Raw genomic sequence first — 21,423 nt, forward strand, 5'->3', positions numbered from 1 at the left:
ATGGTCTCCTGTTGCTTTACTCTCACGAAGAATTGGTGGGGGTCTGATTTTGGCACACGCATCCTGTAATTGGGTCACGGTTAAGGGGGTGGTATAAGTGAAATCTGGTGCGCCGTCTGCGGATGTTTTGCGTTGGGTGGTGACCGGATTCATGGGCGCGGGTGCTGTCTGTTCTGTGGGGGGTTGGGGCGCTTTCCTCTTCTGCTGCGTTTCTAACGCACATATTCCCTGAACATATCGCTGTGCTGTTTCGTTCAATTCCTGCCAATCTGGGCCATTCTCTTCATCTAATTGTGGTTTGGAACCCATTTTGAACAGAAAGCCGAGATTGTAGTTCCGCAATCTGCTTTCGGCATTTAGCGTGGTCCACTGAGCTTTGCCTTTGCTCAGTGGTGGCAGCATGGAGTGCTTGTAAAGCTGCCTTCAGTTTGCTGCATTGCTTCTGCAATGCCTCTACCTGCTTCTTGGTTTCCTCTCTTATCAAGACTGCGCGCTGTATATCCTGATAGGCCTTTTCATATTGTGTTTGGGAGCTGCTTAAGTGCGCCAGACAAGACTGGTGTGCCCTCTTGGCATCATCCACCTCTACATCTTTTGCTGCAAGCCTCCTTCTTAACTCTATATTCTCTCTTTCGACATCACTAACTTCCACCTTACTCATTCTATTTCTCTCTTCTAAATCTGCGCGGAGCGTCCGAACAACCTCCTCTGTGCCTCGCAATTGAGCCAAACAGGACACGATTGCCATCGGCGTACGTGCTTTACTCAAACTCTTTTTATGTATCTCACACAGGTTCTCCCACCAAGTATGTCCTATACTCCCGGGACCTGTTTCCTCATTCAAACAGAATTCGCTCCAAAGGGGCCATCCTTTCCCTTTGAGGTATATTCTGATCTCCAGTTCCCAAACGGGACACTGTCCTACTCTGCTGCTGGTCGCTGCGACCACGAATTCCTGAGAGTGCATGAGGCGTTCCATTGCCTGCATGGCCACCTCTCCTATCTTAATGCTCTCTCTTAAATTTAGAACAAGGGATGCTAAGGCGGTGTTATAAATACAGGTACGGCTTTCGCTAATTTCCGAAGTATAAACTCCCGACAGTTTTTTCGCAACAAATCTCTCGGTTTTACCTTATAACCCTGTTAGTTACGCATGCAAAAACACACTTCCAAATTGTGAGGATTGATGTGATCTACTTGAACACTTGTGGGTTTTTTTGCCTTTTACCAATTGGATTTCTGATTCAAATTGCTGGGTTCTCTCGGAGTGGGGGTGCCACTTCTAGTCGAGTCCCATCTGGGTCACCACTAAATGTTGCTCGTTCTGATGAGTGTGCTTTACACTCAATTAGCTCTATTTTATTCCTTAGCTCTAGAGACGCCAGGTATCTTTATGATACCGCCATGAGGTTCAAGTTCAAGTTCCGATCAATGACTCAATACACCAGTTAATAAGGTTCAATCAAACACATTTATTATTTACACAGTAAATCGATACTCATGCAACTAATACTAACGGACTAAACTATTCCTACCACTATAAGCCAATACTTAACTTCGATAAGGGAACCCACTGGATCAGGGAACAATGGCCTCTTGTTCTGTCCTGAGACTGCAGGCTTCCCAGTTGGTACGGGCTAAGGGGTCAGGAGTGCCTATTCTCGTAGCGTGCGTTAGTTGGACACTTACTTGTCGGTGTAGCTGTTGGCCAGGCCTCTCCTTCTCACGACCGAGTTCTTAGAGAGCTGCTGCAAAGGTGTTCTGCTGGGAGGGCCGGCTAAGAGAGCGAACTAAACCTGGGACCTGACTTTTATAGGTCCCAGGGGCTTCGCGCCCTTTTGGGCGGACCCCGATCCTACTGTCAATCGATTGGGTCTCATCCCAATCGATTGGTACGAATCCCCCAATACTGAGGTTGTCCCTCAATCGCGGGGCGGTTCTTCCTAACTGGTTTGTTTCCTTTTGTTTCAGACCCCATTGGCGCCGGGAAGTCTGACCTGCCTAGAATGTCCCAAATGTAGCTAATCGTTGTATCCATTGTTCCCGGGGATCGCTTCATTAATATGCAAACTGCTGGTTTTGGTGCTGTCTGCTTTCTTTGCAGGCAGAATACACAGGAAGATTCTGCAACCTGCTTGTCTTTCTTAAAGTGTCCAACTTTCACTGCGTGCTTTGTAAATCGCCATTTTGGGTCGGGAAGTGGCCAACTTTGGTGGCTACAGTGTATAGAGTTAGTTTTCAGATCAACAATGATATGATGGGCTGGCGGTGGAACAGCCTGGAGGAACTAACCGATCTCCTCCTGTTCCAATGTCTTTCTGCGTATTAAAATTAACCAGAAATGATTTTCTTTACTTCTTCCATCATTAATGCTGACATTATAAAAGGTATGAGGAATGGACTCATAAACCTAATGCTACCAACTGCTAAACCACGCCTGATATCAAAGAGTTAGAAATATCGTCTGCTGCAATTTGTTGTGTGTCTAAATCATTTTGTGTTCGGAAGTATATTGTGAGACACTAATATATATAAAGCTGGTTTGGGTGCCCTTTCTTAATTATTTGCATTTGCGTAATTGGAGTCACCCTCTTCTGGTTCCAATTGTAGCTTGGAACAATTCAAGGAAGATGAGGAAAAACATTAGTTTGCCAGGGAAGTGAGGACCCCCTCCCCATCCAATTCCAATATAACTACCTCACGGAAAATGAATGGGTTGATTCATAAGACAGGTAGAGATAGGGTTATCCAATATGCACCGGGACAACCTACAGCTGATTGCCAAGGCAGGCATGGGACTGTTTGAAGCAATGAAGATGAAAGCTTCCTCAGATCTTTTTAGAGGGAACATAAGTCAGTAGATCACAGCATAAAACACAATGCTGATGCCTGATTCGTGGGAGCAAGCAAGAAACAAGAGAGACCACAGGAATTTACTTCAGATGCCAAGATTCTCAAAAATAGAGGGTGTCATTGATAACAAGCTACCGCATTTCTGAACACGTTGACTATTCTAGCACTAGAAATATTTGTATATGAAATATTTTGGAAAGAGGTTTTGAATTTAATGTGGCTTTAAAAGGACAATGATCACAGGATAACCATAAGCTGGACTATGAATTTGAAGTTGAATGAAAGGTAGTTAAAATGCTCATGAAATGATACTGTTCCCAAAAAATAAGCAGTAAGCAAGTCAGTGCTTTTTCTCCACAAAATAATAAACATCATTGGGCGGCAAGGTAGCACAGTGGTTAGCAATGTTGCTTCACAGTAACTTAATTGCACTGTTAATGTAAACCTATTTGTGACAATAATAAAAGATTCTTATTATTACATCATGGATTGGATTCTCCGATTAGGAGACTACGCTCTCACAAGGGAGCTGAATTGCTTCTTCTTTCACACTTGTGTTGGGAGTGATTCAGTGTCCCTTGCCATCTAGATTTACAGGGATCACAAGGGATTCTGTTGTAAGTCACACAATTGGACCGCCATTTTAAGCAGGCGGCCTCATAGTGAGGCCTCCTCCACACCCTGCAATGCAAATCACGTGCTCACCTGAAAGAGGGTCATCTTCCTACATGAACCATGGGAATTTCTGGATCACCGGCTCCCTCCACAGAACGCATGCATGAGGGTAACCCGACCACTTTAATGGATCTCAAGTACCCTGCTGTGAAACTAACTGCAATGTTTAGAAACATCGAGCTATGACTGACAGCTCATGACCACATCAAAAACAGTTTGGTGCTTTCTGCTGAGAAAAAGAGGAAGTGAGAGCCCTTAACTCCTAGATGTTTATAAACATCGCAGTTAGTTTCACAGCAGATTACTTGAGATGCATCCAAGCATGAAGGGAAACTAAAATAAATATTCCAGACATCCGGCTGCCTGGAAGCTGTCAATTTCAGACTATTAAAAGCTATTTCTCTTTGAGGTGAATAGAAGCTTTGCAGATCAAACGATCTGACACAGTTTAAAGACCTGTAATGTGGTTTTGGCCTTCTATTAGTTACAGCTTACGCTTTATAGATATATGTCTGAGGCAGTATGTTTAAGGCACAGTTGAGTGAAAAAGCAGTGATTTTTTCCACTGTTTCTGCCTAGACTACTCTTTAACTTCCAGACGGGGGCTGGGGGGGGGGGGGAGAGGGTAAGGGGTTCTCTGCTCTGCAAGAAAGGGGGTTCTCTGCTATGGGGAGTTCCTTGTTATGAGCGATCTTTGATATGGGAGTTCCCTGTTATGGGGGTTCTCTGCATTGGGGGTTCTGTGCTGGGGGGGAATCTATCATATGGGGGGGTTCCGTGTTATTGGGGTTCTCTGCTATGGGGGACTGTCTGCTATGGGAGGTTTCCCTGTTATGGGGGTTCCCTGATATGGGGCTTCTATGATATGGAGTGATGAGCTATTGTGGGGAGTTTCCTGGCAAGGGGCTTCTCTGCTCTGGGGGTTCTGTGATATGGGAGGTTCCCTGTTATGGGGGTTCCCTGTTATGGGAGCTTCTCTGATATGGGGCAGTGCCCTGTTATAGGGGTTCCCTGTCATGAGGGTTCTCCACTGTTTTTTTTTGCTATGGGGGTGCCCTGTTCCGATTGGTTCACTGTTATGGGGGTTCACTGATATTGGGGGTTCCCTGTTATGTGGGGTTCCTTGTTATGGGGACTCTGGAGGAGTTCTCTGATTCATTGTGGGGGACCTCCGAAGGACCTTGGGGGCATCCACCTTAAATACATACCACCTTGGCACACCGCGAGGTCCACCATGTAAGGGCCATTGTGCCAAATACTGGTACCAATCCACGCCTGTGTGTATCCCGGCCCAGAGAGCTGGAGAATCACTGAGGCATGGGAGAATACGGGGTACCACCCGTTAATGGGATGCAAATGGGTCATTTTGACCCATTTGCATCTTCCCGCTAGTGCAGGGCGCGAACCTCGGCGCTGCTGCCAGCGGGGGACTGGAGCATCGGAAATGGATTGGCGCTTGTTCTTTTCCCCAATGCTGGATCATCTGCCGCACTGGGAACTCCGTTACCAGTGGCAAGCGGCTGAGAATTCAGCCTCATGCGCTCATTGTGAGTAATTAGAAACAAAGTGAAATTTTATAATCTAAAAATAGTAGTCAGGGTTTTGAAAACATCACCACATATCCTGGCAGTGAAGTGCTGGGAAAAAATTAAACAGAGGACACTGTCAGAAGAAAAGTTCAACCATAGATTATAGAAAAGGAGACAGAAACACTTCTCTATTCATGTTAACAACAATGTCCTGCAATATTAGGGTAAATTGGGTGTTCTTTATTTTATATAATTCCTTGCAAATTCAATTCAGCAACTTTGTGATAACTATTGCTCTGTACATTTCATCTTGCAATTTTTTTTCTTTAAATTTAGAGCACCCAATTTATTTTTTCTAATTAAGGTGCAATTTAGCGTGGCCAATCCACGTACCCTGCACATCTTTGGGTTGTGGGGGTGAAACCCACCCAAACACAGGGAGAATGTGCAAACTCCACACGGACAGTGACCCAGAGCTGGGATCGAACCTAGGACCTCGGCACCATGAGGCCGTAGTGCTAACCACTGTGCCACCCTGCTGCCCTTCATCTTGCAATTTACCTGATCGAATGTTGACTCAGTCTATTATTTGAAATGCTGAATAAAGTATTCAAAACAAGGGAGATTCAATCTGTAATCAATTATAATCCCGCACGCCAATAATACAAGTAGATTTAAGGTAGTGCGAGCCAACTCTCAAAAAACATATATCTGTAACCTTGTACATTAGCTTTGTGACATTATGCAAATATCACCCATCTCAACCACCAATATTCAGGAAGTTGCCTCAATGCCTTAATCCTCCCTAACCCCTTTAGCAAAGAAAACCACTTAAATGATGACAGTTTGTCGACAAGTCATGTCCATTGTTGCCATGACTGCAATCAAAGTGATGGAGTGGTACAATGCAATACTTTCAGACTGGTGATTTGAAGAATCATAGTGGTATTGTGCACAGTTCTGGAATCCATACTATAGGAGGGATGTGATAGAACTGGAAAGGGCGCAGAGGAGGTTTACCAGGATATTTCAGTTATGAAGAAAGATTGGAAATTATGGAGTTGTTTTCCTTGGAGCAGAGGCGACGGAGCGGTAACATGATTGAGATGTATAAAGCTATGAAGGGCATAGAGTAGACAGGGAGAAGCGTTTCTCCTTGGTGGAGGAATCAATGACCAGAGTGCATAGATTTAAGATAAGGGGCAGGAGATTGAGGAAAAGCCTTTTCACTCAGAGGGTGGTGGGAGTTTGGAACTCACTGTCTGAAAGGGTGGTGGAGGCAGAGACCCTCATAACATTTAAGAAGTATTTAGATGTTCACTTGCAATGTCAAGGCGATGGGTCAAGTGCTGGGAAATGGGATTAGAATGGTTAGGTGGTTGTATTTGATCAGCAGACACAATGGGGCAAAGTGCCTTTTCTGTGCTCTCGACCTCTATGACTCTACGATGTTGAAAACCAAGTTTCCCAGCCAAGACAGTTTGAAACAGAATTTACATAGTTCTCCATATGTGGGGCTGAATCCTGCAATTTTGGGGCTATGTCCGGAGGATCTGTGGCGTTTTACTTGGGAAAAATCAACGATGCCCCAGCATCGATCCTCCGACCGGTGAGGGGCTGGCAGCCGCGCCACGTAAAACGCACAGCCTTCCCGATATAAACAGCTGGAGAATTACCGGGCCCGAGGCCAAACATGTGCACGGCGAAGACTTGCAGCAGACGGGGGGGGGGGGGGGGGGGGGGGGGGCACGCCGCCTGGCGCAGAGCGATTCCCGCCCCCGCTGAATCATCTCCGGTGCCGGAGATTTCGGGACACGGCGGGGGAGGGATTGACGCCAGTCCCCGCGGCGATTCCCGCCCCATGAGTCAACCGCGTAGTTGGGAACTCGGCCCATCGTGGGCAGAGCATCAGGGGAGGATCTTCAGGTAATGTCCTGAGGCTGTCCTAATGGCATACGCTGTGCTCCTCGATGATGGCGTTTTGGAGGGGGTGGGGTATGCAAAAACAGGTGCCACCCCTGATTCCATTGGAAAAAGGGATTCTCTGCCCGATCGCCGATTACAAAATCGGCATCGGAGAATGGAGAATCCCGCCCAGGATCTCCAAATTGTGATAGAGAGAATTTCCCCATTCACAAAGGGCTGTAGCATAAAATAGATGATGAGGAGGCCCTGGCTTCAATGGATCTCAACTTCCAGTTGCATATGGCATCAGAGGACAGGCAATCTTGGAAGTATTCTCTGATTCTACCTTCAACTCCCTTGCTGACTTCCCTTTTCCCCACTTACAAATAAAACCATTCCCTCAAACTGCTCTCTTCGTCCAAGTTTAACCAATTCCCATGAATAATAAAGCACCATATCAGTGTACAGTCTTTTAAAATAAATAATTACCCAGGTCAAACAAGAATTTCCTGTCCTCTTTACTAACATTGTGCCTCCTAGCTAGATGTATGTGCTTTGCTATCACACATTCTATTGCTCTTTTGAAGTATTAGCTAAGGGTGTGGATGGCATGGGCTAGTTGTCTCCTCATGCTGTGTGGAAGGGTTGCAAGGCAGCTGGCTCCTGGAGGGTGTACACGTGCAGCCAGGCCTATCTTCCAGCCATCCACTGGTGTGATGCTATGTGGTGAAAGACCAAAAGCTGTTGGTCCAGTCGTTAGACAGAAGCCATCAGCATTCAACTTGACCCTGAATTCATGTCCTCATCAAGCAACAAGATGGCTCGCCTAATGGCAACTAGTAGATTCTAAAAGCCCTGAGGAACAGCTGCTACCACAGTCTGATAGTCCCAATTCATGGTGCACTCCAATCTGTGGCTGATTGCTTCTACAGCTATAGACAGTGCTTCCATTAAGTCAATGTCAACTCTCTCTCTCACTCCACAGCTCCTGCCGGACCTGCTGAGTGTTTCCACGTTTTCTGTTTTCATTTCAGATTTCTAACATTTGCAGCATTTTGGAAGCATTTACCCTTTCAAATGGATGTAAAATACCCCATGTTATCACTTTGCTGTTTGTGGGAACGTTGTGTGTGCAAATTGGCTGCCATATTTCTTCAATACAACAGTGACTACATTTCAAAAGTACTCTGTTGGCCACAAGGTGCTTTGGGATGTTAGGTGCTTGCGAAAGATTCTAAACAAATGCAAGTTTTTTTTCTCTTAGCAAAATGGCATTTGGTCATCAATCCCATTCTCTTTTGCTTCAGTTCCCTGCGAATAATCCAATGCCATACTCTCGCTATAATTATCTAATTCTTTGCAGGAGAAATAATGTTGGTGCCTTGTGGCCAGGGGCAATTGTTGAGCGGGGTGGGCAGGGGATGCCTGGATATGAGTTTTCCAGATCAAACATTTCAAAATGACAATTTTTCAAATAGGAAGTTGATAACACTGCTCAAATAGAAACATTATCCATTCTATTAATATATAATGCAAATAATGCAAATAAATAAAATAAAATAGGCTTTTTGGACAGATATTCTAAAACATGAAGTCTAAACAGCAGTTAGGTGTTGCTAAGCTATCAATAACCATGTTATTATTCACTGCATTATCTCAATGAAGATTTAGAAGCCCAAGCTTATGTAATCGGTTTTCACCCAGATCCAAGGGCGGAGCCAGTGAATTATAAATGTTAAACCCTTGCTCAAAAAAAAGGAGTAAGGTTAAGCCCAGCATTTTACAGGTTAATCTGTTTAACCTCGATGGCAGGAATGCTTTGAGAAATTATATTCTAGGACAAAGTTAACAGTCACATGCATGAACTAATTAAGGAAAGCCAGCATGGATTTGTTAAGAGCAAATCATATTTAAATAATTTGATTGAATTTTTTGATTGAAGCAGAAGATAAGGGGAGGAATTTTCCTGAAAAAATGACAAAGTGTCATTTCGGACGCGAAAGCCGGTGTGATTCCAACCGACTCTGTCGGCAGGGAACTGATTGCGATCTTCCCACACTTAGTGCAATACATGAACCCTCACATGAAACACACTGAACCGGAGTCCTCAGGCATCTGATTCACATGACCTGTGGCTCAGCTGTGCATTGTTAACAAGGGGGAGCTGCATTTAAATGGTCCCGTGGCATTCACTCCCAGTTAACCCAGGAAGATGGGAATGTGGGGACCTGCTCCTCGCTTCCTGGAGGGAGGTCTGAACATGGTTCCGGATGCTGTGGAAGAGAGGTGGGGCACCCTGTATCCCCATGTGAATAGGAGACCCCAAAGCAATGTGGCTAATCCTGCCTGGGCTGCAATGGCTGTTGGCAGTCAGTGCCAGCAGCATGAAAAGGAGGACTGGTGTCCAGTGTTGAAAGAAAATGACTGACCTCCTATCAGCTCCAAGGGTGTGTTTCCAGCTCTCTCCTTCTGGCATCAATCCTGTCTGTCACCTCTGTAATGTCATCATTAATCCACTCATTGTCACCTCGCAGCATCCCAACACACAAATTCCTCAGCATCTTCCTCAGCACCCCCTGACACTCCCCATCACAACCCTTTCTTGTCCAGGAATGATGTCCACATATGCCACTTACTGTAGACCCCAATCCGCCAGGTGTATGGCTCACAATATCCCCTTTGTGTCTCCACAGAAGAAGATAGTCCATAATAAAAGGTTGAGGGAGAAGATGGACAGGGGAATGCTTGAGTTACGGCTCCTCATCCCTACAAGGAAAAGGCAATGGAGATCACAAGGAAGGACCAAGGGAGAGCAGTGACGGACAGCGAGGCTGGCCTTCACTAGAGAAGTGAGGATCCACTGCACCTTCAACCATATGATCTGTCTCAAATGAACTGTAAGTTGCCCAGACCCTTGTCCTTCCCATTTTCTGAACAGATGTCCCTTGTTTTGCAGGATCACCATCTGATGAGGCCGGGCCATCCGTAGTCACAGCCTCCCTTCAGCCCTCGACAGCACCTTGGAGGAAAGCTCTGAGGAATACAGCAAAGAGGCATCACATCCATCACCTGCACTATCCATCAGTGCAGAGACACACAACTCACTGGGTGATCTTAGCAGTCAGTCTTCAAGTCATTTTCTGGTAAGCACCACACAGCTGCTGATCCACATCTCACAGACGTAGGAACGTCCCAGGGATCGGGCAGTGGAGTTCTGCTAGATTCCAAGAAACAGCTGGCCCCCAGACAGATACAGTAATTTCTCCCTGAGCTGCTGTAGATGCAAAGGCAGAGCCGGGAAATCCAGGAGGATTTATCAGCGACATTCCTGAAACTACAAGGCCAATTGGAAAAGTCCCAAAACCTTCAGTCACAAGAGATGTGGTTGGCATTGCGTGGCACCCAGGCCAACATTGCAAGGCTGGTAACAGCAGTGGAAAACCTGGAGCAGGACACCCAAGCTATGAGTGGTGGAGTCCAAGGCATGGTTCATTCTCTGAGGACCATGGCTGAGGGCCTTGGGAGCATGGTCCAGTCACAGAGGGCCATTGCTGAGGAGCTCAAGAGCTTGATTCAGAAACAGAAGAGCATTGCTGAGGGCTTTGACACCATGGTGCAGACAATTGCGAGCATCCAGGACTGGCAGTGCCAGGTGACTCAGAGGCTTCTGGAGGTCAGTCCACCTGCTCCTCCAGGAATTGGAGTAGTCCAGGGGCCCACAAGCACCCCAAAAGAGGAGGAAGCACTGGAGCCCATGCCAGGGCCTTCCTCTAAGGAGACTGGTGGTCTGCAGTGCTTATGAACTCCCCCTTCCTGACACCAGTGCATATCAGGACCAGCAGGCAGAACAGGCTGATGCAGCAACACCAGTGACACCCAAAAGTTGGCCGGGTCCCTCCAGGTCCAGGCTCTCCAGAGGACACCCGCCCAGGACATCTCAAGCTACAGGATGTGGAAGGCGGCAGGCTGCCTCCAACTCTGATGTGCATCTTGGGATAACACCTAGATGTAGCCATAGGCCAGGTAAGATTAAGAACTTTTAGGAGCACAGAGTGGACAAGGGTGAAGTCAGACATTGTTAGTAAGGGAGTAGATGATGTAGCACTGTAATGATTACCCACATTAAAGAATTTTGCACTGCATCAAAGCCTCCACACCTTGGTCTTTGATCCCCATCCCACAGGGAGAGTACCTCCCTGAACTGAACTTCGGCCTTCCTTCAGGCCCTCCAAGCAATCCCAACAGGCAGTCCCCATGACATTCACAGTGACAGACATCCTGGAATCGCTGCTTCTTCACTCGCTGAACCCTTGGCCTTGCCTTTTTTACCCCCTTGGGGCAGTGGGATAAAGAAATGCACCCCAGCCGAGATCTCAGAGATGAGACCAGGCAGCACAGTGGCACATTTGTTAGTGCTGCTGCCTCACACCACCAGGGACCTGGGATCAATTCCGGTCTTGGGTGACTGTCTGCGTGGAGTTTGCACTTTCTCCCTGTGCCTACATCAGTTTCCTTCAGGAGCTCCGGTTACTTCCTAATGGTTTGCAGTTTTGGTCGATTGGCCATGATAAATTGCCCCTTATTGTCCAAAGATGTGCAGGTTAGGTGGAGTTATAGGGTTGCAGAAATAGGACAGGGGAGTGGGCCAAGGTCGGGTGCTCTTTCATAGGGCTGATGTAGACCCGTTTGGCCAAATGGCCTCTGACTGCACAGTAGGAATTACATTCTATGTGTCAGTGTACATATAGGAGTCAGACTTAAGCGGAGCCTGGGGAACATAACAGCTTCCCTCACAGCAAGTCGTCATCACCCTCCTGCCTTGACAAATTACTCACTTTTACTGCCAACCCAGGCCCATCACCCTCGTGAGATATCAGAAAGACCTTGGGGGGCAGCACGGTGGCGCAGTGGGTTATCCCTGCTGCCTCACGGCACCGAGGTCCCAGGTTCGATCCCGGCTCTGGGTCACTGTCCGTGTGGAGTTTGCACATTCTCCCCGTGTCTGCATGGGTTTCACCCCCACAACCTGTGGTGATATAACCACTGTAGTTATGTGTACTTGCAGTAGGGGGATGTATGCCTGTACCTGTAATACAGGTTCCTCCGGTAAGCCCCTGCCGGCTAGCTCCGCCCACAGGGAGCTTGTGTATAAATATGCATGTGAGTCACTCAGACCCTAGTCTACAGTTGCAGATGGAGGAATAGCATCGCACAGCAATAAAGTCTCTATTATACTTGTCTCTCGTCTTTGATTATAATTGTTAGCGCTACAGAACCCAAAGATGTGCAGGGTAGGTGGATGTGCCAAGCTAAATTGCCCCTTAATTGGAAAAAATTAATTGTGTACTCTAAATTTATTATTAAAAAAAAGACTTGTTGGGGGGGGGACGGAGTTGTAAGGTTTGTGGGGTTTATAGGTTGGCGGAAAGGGTTTTTTGGGGGAGGGGGGCATTAAATGTCGGGAGGGGAGTTGTGGTACTGCCGAACACCAAGCCTCCTAATCTGAGAATCTGAAGGTTATCAGGGCCTCCCTGGTCCTCCTGGCCTGGTTCACCCTGGCTGCCTGCACCTGTCCTCCATCTTCCTGGTCTGCCTCGGGCTCGTCCTCGACTCACTCCTTGTCATCATTCTCATTCGAGGAACCGACACATTTCTCCCTCTCCTCCAAAATGTCACCCCAATGCTGTGGCAGGTTATGGAGGACAGAGCAGACCACAGTAATGCAGGAGAACCTCGGGGGATACACTGAAGAGCACCATCAAAGTGACCCAGGCAACAGAATTACATCTACACTGGCGTTATCACCCATGACCTCAGCGGGTAGCCCTTGTCCATAAGAGCCATCCTTGCATCCTGGAGAGATCTACAATTGCCCAAGTATGTATCTAACATGCATGCTCCCTGGATAGCTTATACACACATGCATGATGTTGAGGCAGTGATTGCATACGTGTTGGACGTCCAGGGAGTAGAACCCTGTTTGGTTGATGAAGGGCAGTCCCTGATAGCCCGCTGGACCCGAGGCATCCTGGCAATGGTGGCAAATCCTGGAGCCTGGGCCTCTTGGTAGGCCTGGTCCAGGACAAAGTGGATGTATTGGGGTGCCCAGGCATACAGAGCATCCATAAACTCTCAGATACATTTGTGGGCTGAGGATTGAGAAATGCCACACAAGTCCCCACTCGAGCCCTGAAATGACCTACTAGCAAAAATGTCCAGGGCTGCTGTGAGCTTCATGGCCACTGGGAGTGGGTGTCCTCTTCCTCCACAAGTACATGGCATGTGTGCCCCCAATAGGGGGCACTGACTCCTTGCTCAACTGAGTCTTGGGCGGCACATGGTTTCTGACACCTTATTTGAAGGACAAGTGGGTCCTGTACACCCGGGTCACCTTCTCCGCTGTCTTGTGCCCCACTCATCAGCCTGATGGGTGACCAGAACTTGAACCTGGCCAGTGGCCCCTGTTGTTCAGGTGCACGTTCCAGCCTGGATTGGCTTTGTCGGACTCAGCAACGTCAGTCTGCCTCCAGAGCAGTAATCAGGATAATCGCCAGCTCCACTGACTCTACCTTGTTACAACTCAGTAATCTGGGAGGAATAGGGGAAAGAGAAAGCAATACTCAGTTAGGTCATCCATCCGGCAACCCTGAATCCCTCCCACCACCCATCGTCCTCAAGATCATGGAGGCTTAACGAGGCAGGGGTGTCCCCTCTCCCCGTTACTATTTGCCCGAGCTATAGAACCACTGGTTCGGGGGTGGGGGGGGAAGGTGGAACATCGGGTCTTGCTATACGCAGATGATTTGCTCCTTTACATTTGGGACCCTGTGGAGGGGATGGGGGGGGGGGGGGGGGGGGGAGGTTGCGGATCCTGAGGGATTTTGGTAGTTTTTCAGGGTACAATCTGAACATGGGAAGTAGCGAGTTGTTTGTGATCCAGGCCAAGGGGCAGGAGGAGAGATTGAAAGAGCCGCCGCTCAGGATGGTCGAGAAAAGTTTTTGTTACCTGGGTATACAAGTGGCCAGGAAATGGGATGCCCTGCACAGGCTCAACCTGACCCGGTTGGTGGAGCAAATGGAAGCGGACTTTAAAAGGTGGGACATGCTCCCGCTGTCACTGGCAGGGAGGGTGCAGACCGTGAAAATGACTGTCCTCTCCAGATTTTTGTTTGTCTTTCAGTGCCTCCCCATCTTCATTCCTAAGGCCTTTTTTAAACGGGTGAGTAGGATCATTGCGGGCTTTGTGTGGACGAATAAGACCCCGCGAGTAAGGAGATCGCTGTTGGAGCGCAGTCGGGGGTGGGTTGGAGCTGCCGAACTTTCGCAACTACTACTGGGCGGCCAATATAGCTATGATTAGGAAGTAGGCGATGGCTGGGGGTGGGGGAGGGGGGGGGTGGGGGGCGGCGGTGTGGGAGCAGCTGGAAGCGGCGTCATGTAAAGGTACTAGTCTGGGAGCTTTGATAACGGCTCCTTTGCCGTTCTCGCCGACCTGTTCTCCACAAGTCCGGTGGTGGTGGTGACACTGCGGATCTGGGGACAGTGGAGAAGGTACAAGAAAGTAGAGGGAGCATCGGTCCGGGCCCCGATATGCAACAACCACAGGTTTGTCCCGGATAGGATGGATGGTGGGTTCCAGAGCTGGCAGAGGGCAGGCATCAGAAGGATGGGAGATCTGTTCATAGATGGAAGCTTTCCCAGTTTGAAGACGCTAAAGGACAAATTTAATCTGCCGCCAGGAAACGCCTTTAAATATCTGCAAGTACGAGCCTTCCTGAAAAGACAGGTCGTGGCCTTTCCGACGCTGCCGCCACTGAGGATACAGGACAGGGTGGTCTCCGGCACCTGGGTGGGGGAGGGGAGGGTGTCGAATATCTACCAGGAACTACAGGAGGCAGAGGAAACCCCAGTGGGGGAGCTCAAGGGCAAGTGGGAGGAGGAGCTAGGTGGGGAGTTGGAAGCGGGTCTGTGGGCAGAGGTCCTAGGCAGGGTTAATTCCTCCTCATCATTTACCAGGCTCAGTCTAATTCAATTTAAGGTGGTCCAGCAGGCACACATGACGGCAGCGAGAATGAGCAAGGCTTTTGGGGTAGAAGACAGTTGTATGAGGTGCAAGGGCAGCCCTGCAAACCATGTCCACATGTTTTGGGCATGCCCGGAGCTTAGAGAGTTCTGGCAAGGGTTCACGAGGGCAATGTCCAAGGTGCTTAGCACCTTGTTGGGGGTGAGGGGGGGGCGTTTATTGGGATGGTGTGGGAAGACTGGGTCACGTGGGGTAATGTCTATTTAATTGTTATTGTATAATCTCTTTTTGCACTATGTTAATGTTCACTCTATTTTGTTGTTATTATGGTCACACTAATAAAACTACAGTTTTATTATGAAAAATTCTTTTAAAAAAAGATCATGGATGCTGAAAAATCTTTATCATCTCTGGCGGCAAACGCCACCTCGACTACCTGCTGCTTATAACACATCTTCATTCCAATGACCACAGTCACTGCTCATGCCCCTTCATAGTTGCCAATGTGCTCCCTTCTGGTTGTTCAGTCCCTTCACATCAGCAGCAGCGGGGTCCAATACGTATTGCTGCAAAAGGAGGCCCATGTAATCCTTGAGGGCTCCTGGATCCCCCCAGTACAGTCGGGTGGTTGTTGTTGCAAGGTGCTAGCTTCTCTCTCCCAATGCCCAGCACCCAACCCTCAACCCTTAACACCTAAAGATTCAACCCGTATTCCTGACTTGGAGAATAGGGGCAGTTGGTAGTGGTGAAGAATAAATGATGATAGCCAATTGATTGGGCGAGCATGACTCGCAGGAATGTAAGAAGGAACAAAAATTCTCAAAGGCAGAGAAGGGAAACATCAATAAGCACCATGGACACTCAGGGTTGGTCATCCTTCTGTCTTATTGCTGCCATGCCTTTACACTTAATACACTTAGGCAGCCATTGCATGACATATGACTTAAAGCCCAATGATGTATCCCATATTTTCCCCCTCCACCCAGCCCAGAACATTACTGTTCCACCTTTTCTTTCTCGGGTTACATGCAGTCGGCCCTTAGGATAGCAACCAACAGTCTTATTACTCTTTTCCACCCAATCAGGAACTCTCAATTTTCAGGCCGTTGGGAGCCAAAATTTGGGAGATTCGGCTCAGCTCACTGATGCTCAGCCTGAAAATTCAACAGTGGCCTTGGGAAGGTCTCCATTCAAGAACATTTGCACACTCTAAAGTCTGAGAGGAGCCAGCTGCTTGGATGGAAAAAAGAATGTCTCAAGCAAGCCACAGAACTCTGTCATAATGGAGGATGAAAAAAAAAACAAATTGAGTTCAGCTAGGCCCCAGGTGAGGATTCAAGGAAGCTCTTAGGAGTTGATGTGGCATAAATGCAGAGTAAACAAACAATCTCAATAGGTCCTATGAAGCAGACAGCAGCTGGCTAAAACCACAGAGGTTTGAAAAAGTTAATGGGGTGTGAAATTGAATATAAATAAGTAAGCAGGCAAACGGCAACAGTGAAACCACAGAGTCTATTGACACTTCAAGGGGTGTGAAATGCTTCTCCAAGACACAAGCCTCGGAATGAATCTGTCCTGCAAGAGGACTTTCGGACAGATAGTCTGCAGCTGTGCCATTCCTGTCGTGTGTTGAACATGAAAGAAAGCCGGCTTCTAGGCTTCACAGACCCACCCTGACCCCCATCTGGGTGTGACCCTTAAGCTGACCCCGTCCAGCTCAGCTTGGGTACCCCCCAACTCCCAGCTCCCTTGAAGGTCCCCCACCCCCCCCCCCCCTCCCCCACTCCCCCACTATCCACACCCCCACAACATCTGGCCAGGGGCTCTACTTTACCCTGGTGCTCCCTGGCACTAATTGGAGAGGTGTACTCGCCTCCCCTCCCCCTCGGAGTCCATGGAGGCTGGTCCCCCACTGGTGTGCATGAAGATTCCATGAGGCCGCAACATCTGACTTTAATCTTGCTACGGTGATTACAATGGATTCAAATGCATGCTAATCAGATTCTCGACCTTTCGAGGTGAAATCCTGAACACGCCCATGCGAGGGGCCCAAGAGGATCGCAAACTGATTTGTGCTCCCGTTTTGGGCCTCACGCCAGATTTTCCCGACAAAATAGGATTTGCACTGGGCGTAACACATTGTCCCCGTGGTGTACATGGAATTCAAAAAAGCATTTGATAAAGTGCCACATAACATGTTTGCCAGCAAGGCTGAAGCCCATGGAAAAAACCAAACAGTTGTAGCATTCTACAGAATGGTGAGTGACAGGAATCTCAGAATAGGGTGCTTCTCTTGACCTACATTAATGGCATAGAGCAGGCAGTATTTGTGAGTAGCCAGGACTATCTGCAAACCTCCACAAATGTCATGCACAACGCTGATGTGGAAGTCCCATTCCTATCTGCAATTGATCCAATTTTTGCTGGTAGGAATGGGCCATGATCCATACATGAGGGAAACCCAAACTTGGCAGTGCTGAGATAAAACTGACTCCATTTTGACTGCTGCAAGGTCCTTACATCAGAGTGTGGAAGTCAATAATTTATGGAGCGGATGTAAACCTAGCTGAAGGGTAGACAAGGTCTTTTTAACTAACATGACATGAAGGTTGTTTTAAAAATCCCCTTTTCTTGAAACAGTAAATGAAATGGCTACAGGTGTCAGTGAGAGTTTTTTTTTAAAAGGTGAAGACAGCACAAAGGAGCCAGCTGAACTCTGCACCTGGTATACGCATTACCCTCTCCTTCTGTGAACCTGTTGGAATGAGCCCATAAGGACCAAGCAGGCTCATCTGTGACATTAAAGGCAAGTGAAAATGGAGTGTTGCGAAGGTTGGCCGGTTTGGGTCCCGAAGGACGGCCGGTTGGTAAGAGTGGGTCCCGGGGAAACATTTTTTTGAAAAACACTGGTTTAGACAACAGTGGGTAAGATTGTGTTTATCAATGACAGCATCCTACTGGTAAAACACTGGTGTTCAAACAGATATTGAAACAAAGATGAAATTTAATCCCCACAAACACCAAATACTTCTCTTGCTCTGGGGAAGAATTGTTGTTTACTTGGGAATTATAAGCTTCAGAGAAAAGTTCATGAAAATAATATAAGAAGAAAATCTACCTTCAGAATAAGAAGACAAGTATGACAAGACAGGGATAATTGTAAAAACAAATACTGTCCAGTTGGATACTTGCTGCATTTTGTGAGTGAACCATATGAGGTCAAAGTATGTTTCACAACCCGAGATTGCAGTGGCAACACAAATGAACCACTCTCAAACCATTCCAAATCCATTTTAGGTAATTAATCAAACCTTGAACCTTCCACAATTTTAAACTCAATTCCTTCCTGTTCATTACAAGGTCTAGTCCAATGTTATTGTGAATTTTTGTTGATAAAATTAATCAATTGTGATTTTTCAGCACTTCAGTAGCAGGGACTTCTGGCAGAGATCTCCCATCATAAAAAATATTCCATCTCAGCCTGTGCAAGTTTCTTCGCATTGGGACCATGAGGAATTTCTTCTTACCCCATAATGTGACAGCACTGCTGCCATCAAATGTAGAATCTGAAGATGGCATCAATCCTTTTCACAGAGTGAGAAGAGAAAGTCTGATAGAGAAGAGAGAAAGAATTCTGATGGTATATTTCAAAGCCATCAATGTGAAGAGTGCCACCTGCTGGGCAGCATCAATGTATAGGATAGCGAACCTTGAGTCACATTCAACAAGTAGCAGGAACATTTGTGGCCTTATATTCTGACAAGTATAAATGATTGCATAGTTGAGGTTGCAAGCTTTTGTCAAGCACAGAGATGGACGGAACAGCATTGAACAGTAGTCTCTGCCATCCAGCTATTCAAACAATTGCCAATGTTTTTCGGGTGAGAAGACAGTGACAGCTACTGGTGGCTTACATCCAGAAGAAACTCACGGGCATCAGCTATTTTCTAACCATTCACACACAGAAGGAGACTTTTTGGGCCCACCGTGCCTGTGCTGGCGATAAAGCAGTTATCCAGTCTAATCCCACTTTCCAGAGCTTGGTCAGTAGCCCTGCGAGGTTTACAGTACATCAAGTGCATATCCAAGTGTTTTTTGAATGCCACAAAGATTTCTGCCTCTACCATCCTTTCAGACGGTAAGGTCCAGGTCCTGACCGCCCTCTCGATGAAAATAATTCTTCCCTAATCCTGCAACGAATTACGTGAAATCTATTCCCTGTGGTTATTGACTTCCCTACTATGAGAAATAGATCCTTTCAACCACCCTATCTAGACCCCTCATAATATTATTCATCCCAATTAAATCTCCCTACAGCGTCTGCAGTCCCAATTTATCTATTCTTTCCTCATTGCTAAAATTCTCTAATCCCGACATCGTTATAAATCTCCTTTATACTCTCTTTAATGTGATCACATTCTTCCTGAAATGCGGTGACCAGACTCCAGCTGTGTTCTAATAAACTGTTTTATACAATTCCAGTATAACCTCTTCATAGCTGAAATATTATGGTTGGGATCCATCTAGGAAACCAAAACCATTTGAAATAGAAGTGGAGTCGGCCATACACTAAGTCCTTACTACGAGTTGTGTTCCTGAAAATTGCTATTTTAAGCGAAGCAACCTTGAGTGAATCATAGTTTCCCATAGGAATCAATGCTGAAGCTGCAGTTAGATTCTGCTGGACATTTGTTTCTCATAAAAAGACAATGTACAAGTTGAAATACTGTACCATGAACGGACAACGCTGTGCATTCCTAGCTGAAAAAAGTTGCGAAATAAAATGAATCACTAAATAGAAAAGTCATGTCAATAAGACATGAAAAGAAGTAAAAACTGTGTGACTATCAAAACTTTGATCTATTTTGCTATTTTAAAAATGGACTTTTGCTGAAGCACAAAATATCCACTACTAGTCATAGGATTGATTGTCCATCTGTTCTTGAAGCTTTCAAGGAAATTACATGGACAGAAGAGTTTCAATCTCAGAGGCCATTGTGATCACAAAACTAGATGTTTAAAGATAAATTGACTTCCCGAGCCAGGGCAATAATAAAGACAGAGACATTAAACTTGTTCCACCTGGAGAGGTGTTGACAGCTACAATTTTGCTCCTAAGGGAAACAATGGATTTTGCCCAGAACACAGAAATGTTTGAAAGGCTGCTATTAACTCATTAATGGATCGTGTCATGTGACTCCATGCATCTAGCCCTTTGGCCCATTTTACTATTACGTGTCTAGCCTCACAGCCCAGTCTGCTGATTTAACACCAACCGAAAAAACTCTAACAAATCTCCTACTGACTAAGCAATCAGCCACCATCTCTCAATTCCTTGAAGCTGGTTTGATTTTAAAAGTCTCTGACCATTGCCTGCCCAGCAGTCTAAACACAGAAATCCCATTATGCGGCATTGTCATTTGTTTCAAGGGATTTCATATGGCTGTCTCCATTGAAGAATTTATGTGGACTGAACTTTGCCACGTAGGAAACACCCTCTCGACTTAGACTTTTACTTTGGGAATCACGTCAACCAATATTCATTTCTAGTTTTCATAGAACAGAATATCTTGAGTGCAGAAGGAGGCCATTCAACCCATCAAGTCTGCACCAACCCTCCGAAGGAGCACCCTATCGAGGCCCACCACCCTTCCCTATCCCCATAATCCCAGCTAGCCTGTGCATCCCTGGATCTATGGGGCAATTTAGATTGGCCATTCCATCTACTTGCACATCTTTGGACTGTGGGAGAAAACGGGAGCACCCGGAGGAAACCCATTCAGATACAGAGAGAACGTGCAAATTCCACACAGTTACCCAAGGCTGGAGTTGAACCCGGGTCTCTGGCACTGTGAGGCACTAGCGCTAACCACCGTGCCACCCATACTGCTGTTACTGCTCCTGCTGTTACCCACACTTGTTAAAAAAAATATTTTTGTTTTTTCCTATAACCCTTCCCTGTTATCAAATATCACGAATACTAACAATCTACAGACCAAGGATTGATCCTTGTCAAGTATGCGGGCAAAGATGTGGCTCTAGGATCAGGCTTATCGACCATGTAAGAATACTCTGAACCCATGACCAGTAGCACAGTATTCCTGAGATGGACAATTATATTTATCAGCAAGTGATCACCGAAGAAGAAGACTATCAAATAGGTTCTGTTAATGGATGTTATATACCTAGTAATTGAAGATAATAGGGTGATCAGGTGTTGGGAACTGTTCGGATAATTACACTCAGATGGGTAAAGAAGAGCCAGTCAGCACTGGAGGCACTGTTGGCATAGAGAAGTATGCTCTGTAACAAGCAATAACTAGTCTCAACCAAAGCATTCTTGTGTGTGTGTGTGTGTGTGTATATACTTGGAAAGAAATCCCAACCCCACCCCAGGTTTGAATATGAAAAATCGAGGCCAGGATTCTCTGGTAACCG

At 46.8% G+C, this 21,423-nt stretch overlaps 1 long non-coding RNA gene across 1 annotated transcript in view; it reads left to right on the top strand.

Annotated features, from left to right (window-relative positions):
- LOC119972513 overlaps window positions 1-11,965 on the top strand; it is a 41,509-nt gene extending 29,544 nt beyond the window's left edge. The window contains exons 2-3 of the long non-coding RNA XR_005462065.1: window positions 9,656-9,811; window positions 9,919-11,965. This is a non-coding gene — a long non-coding RNA (uncharacterized LOC119972513). The remainder of the gene's footprint in view (window positions 1-9,655; window positions 9,812-9,918) is intronic.
- Window positions 11,966-21,423: the final 9,458 nt, after the last annotated feature.

The sequence above is a fragment of the Scyliorhinus canicula genome, chromosome 10 (assembly GCF_902713615.1).
Source record: "Scyliorhinus canicula chromosome 10, sScyCan1.1, whole genome shotgun sequence".
In the NCBI taxonomy this organism is placed as follows: Eukaryota; Metazoa; Chordata; class Chondrichthyes; order Carcharhiniformes; family Scyliorhinidae; genus Scyliorhinus; species Scyliorhinus canicula.